Raw genomic sequence first — 17,415 nt, forward strand, 5'->3', positions numbered from 1 at the left:
CTTGTAGACATTTCATGACCCAACTGGGGAACGTCACCAGTGGTAGAAGGAGGGGGAATTTGCTCTGGTTATATATGAAATGTTCGCAAGAAAACAACCCAGATCAGAGAAAACCCTCCGTAGTCCTTCATCTTCCTCCTTTCCCCTTCTTCCTCCTCCCCGTCGCCCTTCTCTTCTCCCTCCTCTCCTTCCCCTCCCATTTCCTCCCCCTCCCTCTCCATTCACCCCCATTTCTTCTCCTCTTCCTCCCTCTCTTCTTCCCCTTCTGTTTTTCCTTCTCCTCGTCTCCTCCTCCCTTTCTTTGCCCTCCTCTTCCTCCCTCTCCTCCTCCCTTCCTCTTCCTCCCTCTCCTCTTTCCTCTCCTGTTCTTCCTTCTCCTGTTCTTCCTCCTCTTCTCCCTCCTCCCTCTCCTTTTCTCCCCTTTTTACCTGTGCACTCTGGAATGGGCGGGATCTTAATTAGGGTTTATATTGGGCGCACGTGTAAAAAAATCAAGCTAGGCCTTACTTTCAGAGTAGGTCGAATTTTCAGGGGAAACAGGGTAGGTGTTAGAACTTCGCTTGACCACTAGGAGGCAGAATTCCATCCAGTTTATGCCCCATTGGTTGTTGCTGTTTTTTTTTAATGGGATTCAAACCCTATACCAGGATTTGAACTCGTGGCCTGGTTCCGAATTGCCTCCCAATGGGCCAGTACAGTAAAAATTCCCATGCAGGATACCGACTGGGGTGGGAGGGAGCAAGAGAATAGGAGGAAAATGTGCAAAGCCTTGCACACGAAGGCACAACGGAGCACATAATATCTCTGGCCTTAAGGAAAAGGAGACTACAGATAAGTCCTCGACTTATGACCACAACCGAGCCCGAAAATTTATGGTGCTAATTGAGATGTTTGTCCTAGGGAGTTTTAGGACTTTTCTGGCCACCGTTGCTAAGTGAATCCCTGCAGTTCTTAAGTGAGTCCACACGGTCGTTAAGCAAATCAGGTTTCCCACATGTACTTTGCTTGTCAGAAGGCCGCAACCCGTCCTAAATGTGAGTCAAGCAGTCCAAATTTTGATTCATGCGACCATGGGAACGCTACAAGCATCGTAAGTATGGAAAAAGGTCAGGAGTCACTTTTTTCACTGCCATTGTACCTTCGAATGGTCATTAAATAGACTGTTATAAGTCGAGGACTCACTTTTTTTCCCTTCTTAAGGTAGCCAAAATATAATAGATTGGACTTTTTGGCTTGACAACTTTCAGATGGGTGGACTTCAACACCCAGAATTCCACAGCCAGCTCAGCTTACTTGAAGCCCACCCCTCTTAAATGACACTGACGGGGGGATTCTGGGGGTGGAAATCCACCCCTCTTAAATCTCACTGGCTGGGGGATTCTGGGAGTGGAAATCCAGCCCTCTTAAATGACACCGACTGGGGATTCTGGGAGGAAATCCAGCCTCTTAAATCTCGCTGGCTATTGGGGGATTCTGGGAGTGGAAACCAGCCCTCTTAAATGACACTGACTGGGGGATTCTGGGAGTGGAAATCCACCCTCTTAAATCTCGCTGGCTGGGGGATTCTGGGAGTGGAAACCAGCCCTCTTAAATGACACCGACTGGGGATTCTGGGAGTGGAAATCCACCCCCTCTTAAATCTCGCTGGCTGGGGGATTCTGGGAGTGGAAATCCACCCTCTTAAATGACACCGACTGGGGATTCTGGGAGAGGAAATCCAGCCCTCTTAAATGACACCGACTGGGGATTCTGGGAGTGGAAATCCACCCTTAAATGACACCGACTGGGGGATTCTGGGAGTGGAAACCACCCCTCTTAAATCTTCGCTGGCTGGGGGGATTCTGGGAGGGAAATCCACCCCTCTTAAATGACACCGACTGGGGATTCTGGGAGGGAAATCCACCCTCTTAAATCTGGGCTGGTTGGGGGATTCTGGGAGTGGAAATCCACTCCCAGATACAATCCAGACAGACCCCTAGATTCATCCAGACCTTCCAAATGGTCCATCCAGTTAACGCTAAAAAGCTAACAGGGGAACCTCTGTGGGTATCGTGTCTCCCAAAAGAAGCTCACCTGCTTAGCTCAAAAAAGAAAGAAAAAACCTAGATTTTTTGGCTGAGAGCCTGCCGTGGGGAAACAGGTAGAGCTGTGGGGCTCTACCTGTTTTATTCCCACCTGTCACCAGAAGAGGGCAGTCCTGCTTCGGAGAAAGATGCCATCAGGCCACTTCCATTGAAAAGCCAAATGGGAAGAGGTCCCTGAAAAGGGGGAGGGATGCCAAGCCCCCCTTTCCCTCTCCTTGCCTTCCCTTGCCAACAAATGGGGAGGGGGACTGTTGTCCCACCCCACAACCCAAAGAGTCTTGCAGCTTTTAAGTTGTGGGTGGAAAGTTGGTTTTTTTTTTAATTAATTTTTTTATTTTTTACACATCTCTTCAAGTGAGCGGTATGATTCCTGGCTACAACATACATACCTACTCGTGATTACATTTTCAGCTTCCTTATCTAGTTTCCTATCAAATCATTACCTATTCCATTTTTCTTTTAATAAATGTCCGCTTCAAGCGCCATTCCGTTCCTTATTCCAGGGACCAAAACATTTTCACCCTCAAACACATTATCCCCTATTTATCCCCTTTTATTATCGTTTCCATCTTACCCCCTATTTTATTTTATATATTCTCAAAGCCGATGTATAGCAAATAAAACAAAAACAAAGCTAATATCAACGTAGTCCTTCTTAATTATTACCTTCCAATTGACAAACAATAATTCCCTATTTACTATTTTATATGCATATGTTTCTCCCCCCTTACCCCCCCTTTCAGGACACACATGGTATTTCCCTTTGGTGGAAAGTTGATGTACTGTGTTTTCTGCAGAGGGGAACAGACCATTTTGGGTCTAGGGGAGGGGTTGGCAACCTTAAATATCCAAAGGGCCTAACTGGAAGCGCCTCCCCCCCCCCCATTCAATTCTGGAGCTGACCAGACTCTATGGCCAGACTCCAACCATAGAGTCTCCTCCTAGCACGGCATCCTTTTTCCTCTACCTGTCCTAACCAAAAGCCCTATGAATTGTGGAGCCGACCGGATACAGGGAGCTGCAGGAAAAGGGAGGAAAGAGCCACATGCAGCTCTAGAGCCACGGGTTGCCTACCCCTGGTCTAGGGGAGCGGAGGAGGCAGGGTCTTCTCTTCCTCTTCCCCCACTTGAGCACTGCCGGCTTTCTCCAGCGAAGGGGCCAAGAGCATGGCGCAATCCGCCTCTCCTCCTGTGACGATTTTCCAAGCATGGCTGGCTGGCAAAGGGTGGCATTTTCCTGGGCACATGGTGGCATTTCAGGAGGGAGACCAAAGAGCAGGGGTGTTCAGAAGCCCTGGGCTCCCCCGCAGCCTTTGGCCGGGCCAGAGTCTGGAGGACCAAGGGGCTGATTTGAGCTGGGAGAGAAGAGAACGTAGAAGAACAGGGTTGGAAGGGGGACCCTAGAGGTCTTCTAGGCCAACCCCACTGCCCATGCCGTTCTGGACAAATGGCAGTCCAATCTTTGCTTGGAAACCTAAAGATGTTGATAGATACACACACACACATACAGGCAAGCAAGCAGGAAGGAGGGGGAGAGAGAGAGAGAGGAAGGAAGGCAGGAGGGAGGGAGGGAAGAAAAGAAAGAGATAAAGAGAAAAGAAAGAAGGGAGGGAGGGAGGGAGGGAGGGAAGGAGGAAGGAAAGAAAAAGAAAGAAAGAATTCTAGAACCAGAGGGCTGGAAATGGACCCTAGAGGTCTTCTAGTCCAACCACTTGATACAACAACAGACCATGTACCATTATGGACAACTGTTGTGCAGTCTCTTCTCGAAAATCTAAAGTCAGACAGACAGAGAGGGAAGGAAAGAAAGAAGGAAGAATGGAGGGAGGGAGGAGAGAGAAAAAAAGGGAATAGAGGGAGGAAAGGAAGGAAAGGAGAGAGGGAGGGAGGAAAGGAAGGAAAGGAGAGAAAGAAAGAGAAAGAATGGAGGGGAGGAAGGGAGGGAAGGAAGGAAGGAAGGAGAAAGAAAGAGAGAAAGAATGGAGGGAGGGGGAGGGAGGGAGGGAAGGAAGGAGAGAGAAAGAAAGAATGGAGGGAGGGAGGAAAGGAAGGAAGGAAGGAAGGAGAGAGCAAGAAAGAATGGAGGGGGGAGGGAGGGAAGGAAGGAGAAAGAAAGAATGGAGAGAGGGAGGGAAGGAAGGAAGGAGAGAGATAGAAAGAATGGAGGGAGGGAGGGAAGGAAGGAGAAAGAAAGAAAGAATGGAGGGGGGAAGGAGGGAAGGAAGGAGAAAGAAAGAATGGAGGTAGGGAATGAAGGAAGGAGAGAGCAAGAAAGAATGGAGGGGGAGGGAAGGAAGGAGAAAGAATGGAGAGAGAGAGGGAAGGAAGGAGAGAGCAAGAAAAATGGAGGGGGGGGAAGGAAGGAGAAAGAAAGAATGGAGAGAGGGAGGGAAGGAATGAAGGAGAGAGAAAGAAAGAAGGGAGGGAGGGAGGGAAGGAAGGAAGGGAGAGAGAGAAAGAATGGAGGGGGGAGGAGGGAAGGAAGGAGAAAGAAAGAATGGAGGGGGAGGGAAGGAAGGAGAAAGAAAGAATGAGAGAGGGAGGGAAGGAATGAAGGAGAGAGAAAGAAAGAAGGGAGGGAGGGAGGGAAGGAAGGAAGGAGAGAGAAAGAAAGAATGGAGGGGGAGGGAGGGAAGGAAGGAGAAAGAAAGAATGGAGGGGAGGGAAGGAAGGAGAAAGAAAGAATGGAGAGAGGGAGGGAAGGAATGAAGGAGAGAGAAAGAAAGAAGGGAGGGAGGGAAGGAAGGAAGGAGAGAGAAAGAAAGAATGGAGGGGGAGGGAGGGAAGGAAGGAGAAAGAAAGAATGGAGGGGAGGGAAGGAAGGAGAAAGAAAGAATGGAGAGAGGGAGGGAAGGAATGAAGGAGAGAGAAAGAAAGAAGGGAGGGAGGGAGGGAAGGAAGGAAGGAGAGAGAGAAAGAAAGAATGGAGGGGGGAGGGAGGGAAGGAAGGAAAAAGAAAGAAAGAATGGAGGGAGGGAGGGAAGGAAGGAGAAAGAAAGAGATAGAAAGAATGGAGGGAGGGAAGGAAGGAAGGAAGGATCTTCGATTCTCCACTCTCTTTAAGCACGCTGGCTGGGGAATTCTGGGAGTGGAAGTCCGCCCGTCTTTCGAGTCACCGCGGTTGAGACACATCGTTCTAGAAGTCTCTTTTGCACTATCCAGAGCCAAAGGCAAGCAAAGTTGAGAAATACCATTCAGTCCCCACGTTTCCCCAGCAAACATGCCGCAAAGCGACACCATGGCTTTCTTCCTTTTCCTGGTTGTGCAAGAGTGGGCACCGAGCGTGCGAAGATTTACCACCTTCCGAGCCTTCCTGGCAAAATGCAAATTCTTGCTTTTATGATCGATGCCGTCGCAAAGATTGACGGTGACACAACCGGCTTCCTTTTAAACATCCTTCTTTGTCCCTCTGGGCAGAAAATCCCAGGTGGGGCTCTCAGCAGCGCAAATCTGCAGTACAGATAGTCCTCGACTTATGGCCGTTCGAAGTTATGACGGGCCGAGGGGGGGAAAAAAAGCGACCAAAGATGGGTTCTTTTGCACTTCGGAGACTATCTCACCGTCCTCGATTGTGATCAAAAGTTAGGGACTATGGCAATTGACTCGTATTTATGACAGCCACGGTGTCCCGGGGGTCATGGGATTCTGACAAGCAAAGTCAAAGGGGTAAGAAGACAGATTCACTTAACCATTTGCAGTGATTTAAACTACTGCAGTCAAGTTTTAATGACCCCATAATCCCTTGCGGGGTGGAGTCCTGGGCAACTGAAGGGAGTGTTTGAGTGTTTACTGACCGGATGCCCTTCCTGTCGCCGATGTGGAGTTTTGTTCGGCAGATATATTCTAATTGTCCCCAGAGAGAGAAATTATCTGCCTCTACCTAGGATCGAACTCACAGCCTCCTGATTGTGGGGCGAGAGCTCCCACCTCTAGGCCACCGCACACTCGATTTGACCACTGCACTGTATGATTCACTTAACAACGGGGGCAAGAACATTGCAAAACGTTAACAACGGCCTCCTTTCATGATGAAAACAATCGGGGCTCAGTGTAAAGTCGAGGGCTACCTCGAATATGGGGCGCCCTGGCCTTCCTTCTCAATTCCATAATCTAGTCTCCCATCCCCCCACCAAGACCATTCTCCTGGTGGTCTCCCATCCAATTTAAAAAGGAAAGGAGATTAGCCTGCATGGAAAGGTAGCTTTCCCAGCAGCCCTTCCCTCCCCGTTGTGGGATCCTAGCTGCACCCCAAACTTACCGGGGGCTTTCCACGCAGCGAGTCTTGTTTTCACTTGCTCGCTTCTGGCATCTCCTACTTGGGGCGAAGCCACCACACCTGAAGGAAGTCAGGAAAAATTGGGGAAGCCCCCCCAAAACTTGCGTTGTAGCCAAGCAGGAAGGCAGCGTGGGAAGTTTTATAAGCTAACCGTATTTTATTCTTTACACCGTCTCCCTCATCCCTGAAACGCGGACAGAATCCAGAACGGATGTCTCTGCTCCATAATTGGAAAGTCAAGCTGGAATTAATCAAGTTAATTAATTGACTTAAGTTGATCAAGTCAAAAGAGCAAGGGAGGGGGGATATTTGACTCCAACTTCCTCCAAAGAAGAATATTCTATTCTATATTCTATTCTATTTCTTTTCTGTTCTATATGATTTATACTCTATTCTATATCTGTTTCTATTCCATATTCTATTTCTCTTCTCTACTATATTACTTCTATTCTATATCTATTTTATTACTATTCTATTCTATATTATTTCTATTCTATATCTATTTCTATTCTATTCTATATTCTATTTCTATTCTCTACTATATTATTTGTATTCTATTCTATTCTATTCTACTCTATTCTATTCTATATTCTATTCTATTTCTCTTGTCTTCTCTTTCATTCTATTCTATTCTATACTATTCTATTCTTATTTCTATCATTCCATTCCCTATTCTATTCTATTTTATATTCTATTCTATTCCATATTCTATTCTATTTCTCTTGTCTTCTCTTTCATTCTATTCTATACTATTCTATTCTTATTTCTATTATTCCATTCCCTATTCTATTCTATTTTATATTCTATTTTATTCCATATTCTATTTTATATTATTTATGTTCTGTTCTATATTCTATTTCTCTTCTCTACTATATTATTTATATTCTATTCTATTCTATACTATGTCTCGTCTTCTCTTTCACTCTATTCTATACTATTCTATTCTTATTTCTATTATTCCATTCCATTCTATTCTATTTTGTATTCTATTCTATTCTATATTCTATTTTATATTATTTCTATTCTGTATAATTTCTATTCTATTCTACATAGGCCTAATCTGCATATCAAAGGAGAAGGTCTGTAAACACAAATGGAGTTCATGAAAAAAAAAGTAAAATTAAATCCCATAGATGACATGTATGGAGAGTCCTCATTCCGATCACAATCCAGCCCCAAATTTCTGTCGCTAAGTGAGACAATGAAGTTTTGCCCTGTTTTACGGCCTTTCTTCACACAGCTGTTAAATGAATTGCTGCACTTGTTAAGCTAATCACACGGTCGTTGAGTGAATTGGCTTCCCCATTGAATTCGCTTTGTCGTTAAGATCTCAAAAAGGGGATCGCGTGACTCCAGGATACTGTCACCGTCATAAATATGAGTCAGTGGCCAAGCAGCAAAAACTTTGATCACGTGACCATGGGGTGCTCCAACCGTCTTAAGGGTGAACAACAGCCCTAAGCTCCTTTTTCCAGCCGCCGTTGCAACTTGGAACGGTCACTAAATGAAGTGTTGTAAGTCGAGGACTTCCTGACGGGGAGAACCATCAACCCATGGAACAGAAGTTGCCTTTGGAAGTTGTGGGAGCTTCATCCCTGGAGGCTTTCAAGAAGAGATTGGGCTGCCATCTGTCAGAAGTGGTGTAGGGTTTCTTTCTCGGGTGGGGGGTTAGATTAGATGACCTACAAGGTCCCTTCCCAATTCTTAAACTATTAACGATGGGTTTTATCACTGATAGAGTTTTATCCCTGGAGGCTTTCAAGAAGAGACTGGACTGCCCTCTGTCAGAAATGAGGTGGGGTCTCCTGCTTGGGCATGGGGGGTTGGACTAGATGACCTCCAAGGTCCCTTCTCTGTTCATCGGTCTATGTCACCCCTAGAATCAGCGCATACACACCTCCAAAGCTAGGAGAAGCTCACCTATACAATTTTCTCTCTGTACCCCCCCCCCCTTTTTTCCCCCTCTTTTCCTGCCGGCGGGTGTGAATTACCTCATTTTTATTTTAATTTTTTTGGCTGGAGTTGGAACCCCAAATTATCCCTTTGGGCAGCAGCAAGCGGCAAGGAGGAAGAGGAAGGGAGGAGGAGGAAGGACAAGACCTCCCCATCCCATCTTTCCCTCTTAACGGGGGGGTGGGGGGTGGGGGTCTTTCTCCTCCTCCCATGGGTGGCCCAGGGGCTGCAACCCTGGCTGGGTCTGCCACCCTTCGGCCAGGAAGGGATGAATTGGGGCCGTGGGGCAGGCAGCCAAGCTCTGCAGAGCCCGGGGGCCACCTAAGGCCACGCAGAAGAGCCTCCCTCCTTCCCCCTGCAGGCTGGCATCCAGCCACACCGCGGCTGAACTGAGCTTGGCCAAGACCCAACTGGCTGGCACCCTGCAGGAAGGACAAGCTGGATGGGGGAGAGCTAGCTGGCTTGCCATCGCCCAGGCATTGGTGCCATCCGGGCAGCGAAACCTTGGAGCTTTTGCAGTGCCTGCTCTGGTTCATGCTCCCAGCCGGCTTCATCCGGGCACCCCTCTTTCATCCCTGCGCACCCCAATTTTGAATGTTCTCTTCTCTTCTCTTCTCTTCTCTTCTCTTCTCTTCTCTTCTATTCTATTCTATTCTATTCTATTCTATTCCATTCTAATTTCTCTTATCTTCTATCTTCTATATTATTTCTATTCTATATTCTATTCTATTTCTCTTCTCTTCTCTTCTCTTCTCTTCTCTTCTCTTCTCTTCTCTTCTCTTCTCTTCTATTCTATTCTCTTCTCTTCTCTTCTCTTCTATTCCATTCTAATTTCTCTTATCTTCTATCTTCTATATTATTTCTATTCTATATTCTATTCTATTTCTCTTCTCTTCCATTCTCTTCTCTTCTCTTCTCTTCCCCTCTCTTCTCTTCTCTTCTCTTCTCTTCTCTTCTCTTCTCTTCTCTTCTATTCTATTCTATTCTATTCTCTTCCATTCTAATTTCTCTTATCTTCTATCTTCTATATTATTTCTATTCTATATTCTATTCTATTTCTCTTCCTTCCCTTCCCTTCCCTTCTCTTCTCTTCTCTTCTCTTCTCTTCTCTTCTATTCTGTTCTAATTTCTCTTATCTTCTATCTTCTATATTATTTCTATTCTATATTCTATTCTATTTCTATTCTCTTCCATTTTATTCTATTCTCTTCTCTTTTAATTTCCAGTCTATTCTATATTATTTCTGTTCTATTCTATAATCTATTCTATTTCCTCTTCTAGTTTCTATTCCATTCTGTATTATTTCTATAATATTCTCTTTTATATTCTTCTATTTCTCTTCTAATTTATCTTCTCTTCTGTATTCTATATTATTTTTTCTTCTCTATATTATTTCTATTCTATTCTATATTCTATTCTATTTCCCTTATCTTCTAGTTTCTCTTCTCTTCTCTTCTCTTCTATATTCTATTCTATATTATTTCTATAATATTCTCTTCTATACTCTCTATTTCTCTTCTCTTTTATTTTTTCTCTTCTATATTCTCTTCTATATTATTTTTCTTCTCTTCTATGTTATTTCTCTTCTATTTTATATTCTATTCTATTTCTCTTCTCTTCTCTTCTAGTTTCTATTCTATTCTATATTCTATTCTACAGTATGTTATTTCTATAATATTCTCTTCTCTTCTATATTCTCCTCTATTTCTCTTCTCTTTTAATTTCTATTCTATTCTCTTGTAGTCTGTTCTATCCTAAACCTAACCCCTCCCACTCCTCCACTATATTTGGGGTGCCCATTCTTTGCAGCATAGGAAACCCCAAAATTGCAAAGTCATTTCTTTGGTACATGATCCCCAGCTTGCATCCTGAGATTGGCCAGTGGGGGGAAAGGGGATAAGATCCTGTTATAGCGCGCACACACACACACACACGCACAAACACACACACACACACACAAACACATACACACTCACACACAACCACACTGACCATCGTCGGGGGGATTACGGGCAGCCCATCTGCCTTGTGGAAGCAGCCAGTGATGGACAGCCGGTGTGGAGCTGGGGTTTGGGGCGGGATTAAGGGTGACCCAGCAAAGGACCAGCTTTACAGAATGACAGCGTTTGGAAGGGGCCTCAGAGGTCATCTAGTCCAACCCCTGCATTCCAAATTGATCCAAATTCAGCCGCTTGGTTACCGACTCGCGTTTATGATGATTGCAGCATCCCCATTGTGTTATATATTATATATATATTATCTTTATTAGTTTATAGGATATAATACAAAATAGAAAAGAAAAAAGCCCTTTTTTACGACTTTTCTTGCCACTGTTGTTAAGTGAATTGCTGCAGTAGTTGTTGGTCTTTAAGTGAGTCTGCCTTCCCCAATGACTTTGCTGGTCACCCAAGAGGGATTACGTGACACACACACACACACACACCCCTTTTCCAGGAAGCCGTGACCGTCATAAATATGAGTCAGTTGCCACGCGACCAGGGAGACACTGCCATACTCACAAGGGTAAAACATTGGGCCAAAGTAAGTCCTCAAGCAATGACGAAAGGAGCGGTTGCCTTCCTTGGGGGCGAGCCGCTCTGACCCACTTCTTTCTCCAATCCGATTACAAAGCCGCATAAATCCAGAGCTCGCAGGCAGCTTAATCTTGCAGGGAGTCTAAGAAGAATATAGAATAGATAAATGGATGGATGGATGGATAAATTCAGATTCAGATTAACAGAGTTGGAAGGGACCTTATATGGATGATAGTTAGATAGACAGGTTAGATAGGATAGATAGATAGATAGATAGATAGATAGATAGATAGATAGATAGATAGATAGATAGATATCCTCACAGACGAACACAATACAGAAGCCTGATGATGGCAGGCAAGATTCTGCCGAAATGTTGCTACAACTTTAAAAGCACAACTATAATGATGTGGGAAAATACCTGAACAAAGCTGAATACTAGATATAGATAGATAGATAGATAGATAGATAGATAGATAGATAGATAGATAGATAGATAGACACACACATACATATATACACTGCTCAAAAAATAAATAAAGAGAACACTTAAACAACACAATGTAACTCGCGAGTCAATCACACTTCTGTGAAATCAAACTGTCCACTTAGGTAGCAACACTGATTGACAATCAGTTTCACATGCTGTTGTGCAAATGGAATAGACAACAGGTGGAAAGCAGAGGCAGGTAGCAAGACATCCCCAACAAAGGAGTGGTTCTGCAGGTGGTGACCACAGACCACTTCTCAGTTCCTATGCTTTCTGGCTGATGGTTTGGTCACTTTTGAATGCTGGTGGCGCTTTCACCTAGTGGTAGCATGAGACGGAGTCTACAACCCACACAAGTGGCTCAGGTAGTGCAGCTCATCCAGGATGGCACATCAATGCGAGCTGTGGCAAGAAGGTTTGCTGTGTCTGTCAGTGTAGTGTCCAGAGCATGGAGGCGCTACCAGGAGACAGCCAGTACATCAGGAGATGTGGAGGAGGCCGTGAGGAGGGCAACAACCCAACATCAGGACCGCTACTTCCACCTTTGTGCAAGGAGGGACAGGAGGAGCACTGCCAGAGCTTCCTGCAAAATGACCTCCAGCGGGCCACAAATGTGCATGTGGCTGCTCAAACGGTCAGAAACAGATTCCATGAGGGTGGTATGAGGGCCCAACGTGCATAGGGTGGGGGTTGTGCTTACAGCCCAACACCGTGCAGGATGTTTGGCATTTGCCAGAGAACAGCAAGATTGGCAACTTTTGCCACTGGGCCCTGTAGCTCTTCACAGATGAAAGCAGGTTCACCCTGAGCACACGTGACAGACGTGACAGGGTCTGGAGACACCGTGGAGAACGTTCTGCTGCCTGCGACATCCTCCAGCATGACCGGTTTGGCAGTGGGTCAGTAATGGTGGGGTGGCATTTCTTTAGGGCCGCACAGCCCTCCATGTGCTCGCCAGAGGTAGCCTGACTGCCATTAGGTACGAGATGAGATCCTCAGACCCTTGAGAGACCATATGCTGGTGCGGTTGGCCCTGGGTTCCTCCTAATGCACGACAATGCTAGACCTCATGTGGCTGGAGTGTGTCAGCAGTTCCTGCAAGACGAAGGCATTGATGCTATGGACTGGCCCGCCCATTCCCAGACCTGAATCCAATTGAGCACATCTGGGACATCATGTCTCGCTCCTTCCACCAACGCCATGTTGTACCACAGACGGTCCAGGAGGCGGGGGATGCTTTAGTCCAGGTGTGGGAGGAGATCCCTCAGGAGACCATCCGCCACCTCATCAGGAGCATGCCCAGGTGTTGTAGGGAGGTCATACAGGCACGTGGAGGCCACACACACTACTGAGCCTCATTTTGACTTGCTTTAAGGATATTACATCAAAGTTAGATCAGCCTGTAGTGTTTTTTTCCACTTTAATTTTGAGTGTAACTCAAATCCAGACGTCCATGGGTTGCTATATTTGATTTCCATTGATAATTTTTGTGTGATTTTGTTGTCAGCACATTCAACTATGTAATGAACAAAGTATTTAATAAGAATATTTCATTCATTCAGATCTAGGAAGTCTTATTGTCGTGTTCCCTATATATATAAATACCTGTATATACCTGTAAAAGTCTGACTCACAGACGAACACTATACAGAAGCCTGATGATGGCAGATGAGATTCTGCTGAAACGTTGCTACAACTTTAAAAGAACAACTACAATGACGTGGGAAAATACCCGAACAAAGCCGAAGGCCATACATGTAAGTACCCGAAAACTTAAGAAAACATATATGTGTGTGTGTGTGTGTGTGTGTGTATGTATGTATGTATGAAGATTCAGTAAATTGATTTCGCCCGTCAGGTTGTGCTTTTAAAGTTGGCACGTTTTGACAGCCATCTGCCATCATCAGGCTTCTGTACATAGCCTGCTATATGTTCCTATACAGAAGCCTGATGATGGCAGATGAGATTCTGCCGAAAGCGTTGCTACAACTTTAAAAAGCACAACTATAATGACGTTGGGAAAATACCGAACAAAGCTGAATAACATATATATATATATATATATATATATATATATATATATATATATATATATATATATATATATATATATGTGTGTGTGTGTGTGTGTGTGTGTGTGTGTGTGTGTGTGTGTGTGTGTGTGTGTGTGTATGTATATAAATATATATATATATATATATATATATATATATATATATATATATATATATATATATATATATGATAGAAAAGAGAGATAGATAGATGGATGATAGATAGATAGAGATGATAGACAGAGAGAGAGAGAGATGAGATATATAGAGATAGATATACATATATAGAAAGAGAAAGAGATAGATAGATATATAGATAGAAAGACAGAGAGATAGACAGACAGACAGGGATAGATAGATAGATAGATAGATAGATAGATAGATAGATAGATAGACAGACAGACAGACAGAGATAGATAGATAGATAGATAGATAGATAGATAGATAGATAGATAGATAGATAGATAGATAGATAGATAGATAGATAGATAGATAGATAGATAGACACAGACCGACAGACAGACAGACAGATATAAAAATAGTGCCAAATTTACCAAAGCGCCTCTAAATCTTGCAGTGCAAAGATTTTAGGGTGCATGCGTAGAATTTTTTTTGAGGGGGAGCTCCCTGAAATATAGATGGATTTTGGGGGGAGGGAAGGAGGGGTTTCTGAACTCCCCAGCAAAGCAACAGTCTCCCCTCCCTCCTCCCCCCTCCCAGCCACCGACCCCCTTCCCCCCCCTCCCTGGATCTTTCCTTTTTGGCAATGAATGGAGGGCTCCTTCGTTACCTTGGCAACCCTCTTCCTGCAGAGGAGCCCTGCTGCCTGTTGCCATGGCGACCGTCCCACTTTGGGATGTGCCAACTCCTGCCTGCACATCCATTGGTGGGGGGTGGGGGGTCATTTCTGCACCGAGCTCTCCCCTCCCCCAGGACCCCCTCCTCTCCCCCTCCCCACCCCCCATCACGATTTGAAACCCCCAAAAGCCCCCAACTTTTTGGGGTGGGGTGGGGCAAAGCACCCACCAGCAGATGGGTTGGGGGGGGGTGTTAAAAAAAAAGAGGGGCGTGGTTTTCCAGTTTTGCAGGCGTGCTCAAGTTTGGCCCCTGGCTTTCGCAAATAAAATTGGCAGCCCTCCCCCCCCTCTCCCTTCCCTCCTCTCCCCTCCCCACCCAAATGCGTCCAGTTTAGACCCTATCCTGAACCTGAATTTGCAGGTTTGCAGAAGAAATATCTGTGTGGGGGGAGTGTCTCTGCGCTGGGTGGTCTTCTGGCGGATGTTTCATGACCCAACTAGGTAATATCATCAGCGCTAGAATGGAGGAGGAGGAGGAGGAGGAGGGGGAAGGAGAAGGAAAAATGGTGGCAGAGAAGAAGGAAGGAGGGAGGGAGGGAGTGGAGGAGGAGGAGGAGGAGAAAGACGAGGCAAAATGGTGATGGAGGAAGACTATGAGAAGGAGAAGAAAAGGGGAAGGAGGAATGGTGGCAGAGAAGAAGGGAGGGAAGGAGGGAGGGAGGAGGAGGACAACTGTGGAGGTCCTTGTTGCTCTATGAACTTGGGGGGTTTTTCTTGCAGACGTTTTGTGACCCAACTAGGTAACATCATTAGTGTTAGAAGGTGCAAACCCCACTCCTTTCTAGCACTGATGACGTTACCTAGTTGGGTCATGAAACGTCTGCAAGAAAAAGAACCAAGCTCAGAGAGCGCCTAAGACCCCACAGTTTTCCTCCTCCTCCTCCTCCTCCTCCTCCCTCCTCCTCCTCCTCCTCCTCCTCCTCCTCCTCCTCCTCCTCCTCCTCTCCTCCTCCTCTCCCTTCTTCTTCTTCTTCTTCTTCTTCTTCTTCTTCTTCTTCTTCTTCTTCTTCTTCTTCTTCTTCTTCTTCTTCTTCTTCTTCTTCTTCTTCTTCTTCATCATCTTCTCTTCCTCCTCCTCCTCCTCCCCTGCCCGCAACCTCCCCTTTCTTCTAATACTGATAATGTTCCCTAGTTGGGTCATGAGACTTCTGCAAGAAAACCACCAAGCTCAGGGCCCCTCATTTCAACACCGAGCTCCCAATATTCTCCTTTACTGCTACAAACATCTGCCTGTGGATGAGTTACAGGAAAGGGGAGATTTGGCCTGGCCAGGGGGTGGGGGGGCATCTGGCAAAGGTATTCTTAACTGCTCTTTAGTGACCACTTGCATTACGTCAGATCTTTGAGCCGTTGCACAGCATGGCTTTTCAATCAATTATTAAGGAGGGAGATCCTGATCGCTGTGTAATTAATCTCCCGGCACGGAATTAAATGATATTTTGCAAGTCGCTGTTGCAATTCCAAGCAAGGAGTGGAGCCTTGATGGAAAGAAAGCTTTGTTTTCCTTTAAAATATCTGGAGGGAGGGGTGTCCCTAAAACGCAGAGGGTGCGCAATTTGGGGGGAACCTTCAGATATTTTTATGGGGGTCCCTTACTCCCAGTAGCCCCCCCAGTCTCCGCCCCTGAAAGCAAGAATCCATGCAAGCACATTTTAGCCCTCAAAGATTGGTACGTGGCCTGGAAAATGCCACCTTGCAGTGATCAATCAAGCAGAAGAGAGCTGGAAGGGACCTCAGAGGTCTTCTAGTCCAACCCTACTCAAGCAGGAGACCTGCTGTAGACCGCTTTCAGACAAATGGCTGCCCAGTCTCTTCTTCAAAACCTTCAGTGTTGGAGCCCCCACAACTTCTGGTGGCCGGCAGTTCCACTGGCTAATTGTCCTCACTGTTAGGATATTTCTCCTTAATTCCAGGTTGCTTCTCTCCTTCTCATCGGTTGCTTTTCTCTAAACTGGCCCTACCCAAATCCTGCAACCGTTCTTCATAGATTTTAATCTCCAGGCCTCTATATTCATTAGGTTTCATTCATTCTTTTTAAATTAAATAATTATAATTATTTATTCATCTTTCATTATTATGCCTTTTAATGGGGTGGTCTTCTTTTTCAGTGTTATTTTTTTTTAAAAAAAATGTTTATTCTTATTTCTCTCGTTGGTATGCTCTTGTATGCATCACAACGGTTGGATCTGAAACAAGTTTTTGGTCAGGGAAAAAAAAAAAATCTCTCAAAATGGCTGCCCAGAGATTTCTTTCAAATGGCTGTTAGGTCAGTTTTGTCGGTTTAATCGGTTACTCAGCTTTAAGGTGTGTGGACTTCAACTCCCAGAATTCCCCAGCCAGCCAGGTCTGGGTTTATTTTTTTATTTTATTTTTTCTTCTCCCCGATCCTTTAAAAATGGAGATTGCAGAGAAAGGGATTGCAAGAGAGTAAGCTGGCTACAATGGGTATATACCTTTTTGTAAACTTTTTAATGTCTTGAACTTTAATAAAGTTTTGTTTTTAAACTAAAAAAAAGCAATTCTGGGAGTTGGAAGAGATTTAGACAAGCTTCAGCTAGATTGTTTTCATCTATACAGGGGTAGGTGGTGGGCATGGCTTGGTCATGTAACTGGGTGGACATGGCTTGGTGGTCATCTTATTGGCTGGGTGTGGCCAACTCAACATCACTCACATAGAGGCACGCATCTCCTCGCCTTGCCTCTCATGACTGTGGGGATGCTGCAACAGTCGAAGTGTGAAAAATGGTCATGTCACTTTTTTCAGTGCCATTGTAACTTTGAATGGTCCCTCCACAAGCAAAGGAGGGGGAAAAACTCCAGAGAAGTTCCTGAGACAGGAAGTCTAGTCCTGTCAAGAATGTAATAAGGGTTAACAAGAGGCAGTTTCTGTCAGCAACACCAGAATGTTTCCTTCCTGCCTTCCTTACAGGATTAGCCCAGTAATTTCTTCTAACAACCGGTTCTCCGAATTGCTTAGAATGTTAACAACCGGTTCTAGCTAATAGGTGCGAACTGGTAGAATCCCACCCTGCATAAAATCGAAATGCTCCTCACGCATCATCACAAAATCTCCACAACCATAAAGCCTACAAACTTGAAATTTGGCACCTATGTTCCTCTTGGCTTCTAGGGGTTCACTAAGGATTTTTCCAAATGACCATCAGAGCA

The 17,415-nt window shown here is 45.2% G+C and overlaps 2 long non-coding RNA genes across 2 annotated transcripts in view; one reads left to right on the top strand and one right to left on the bottom strand.

Moving 5' to 3' along the window:
- The window catches only part of LOC148129198 (uncharacterized), a 91,439-nt gene that overhangs the window by 44,768 nt on the left and 29,256 nt on the right, over positions 1 to 17,415 (bottom strand). The gene's annotated exons all lie outside the window — the stretch shown is intronic.
- LOC148129199 (uncharacterized) overlaps positions 14,907 to 17,415 on the top strand; it is a 155,049-nt gene continuing 152,540 nt past the window's right edge. Inside the window, exon 1 of the long non-coding RNA XR_015745844.1 lies at positions 14,907 to 14,921. This is a non-coding gene — a long non-coding RNA (uncharacterized LOC148129199). The remainder of the gene's footprint in view (positions 14,922 to 17,415) is intronic.

Source organism: Notechis scutatus, chromosome Z, assembly GCF_049901735.1.
Source record: "Notechis scutatus isolate UNSWTSFEM ecotype Mainland chromosome Z, rNotScu1.2, whole genome shotgun sequence".
Lineage (NCBI taxonomy): Eukaryota > Metazoa > Chordata > Lepidosauria > Squamata > Elapidae > Notechis > Notechis scutatus.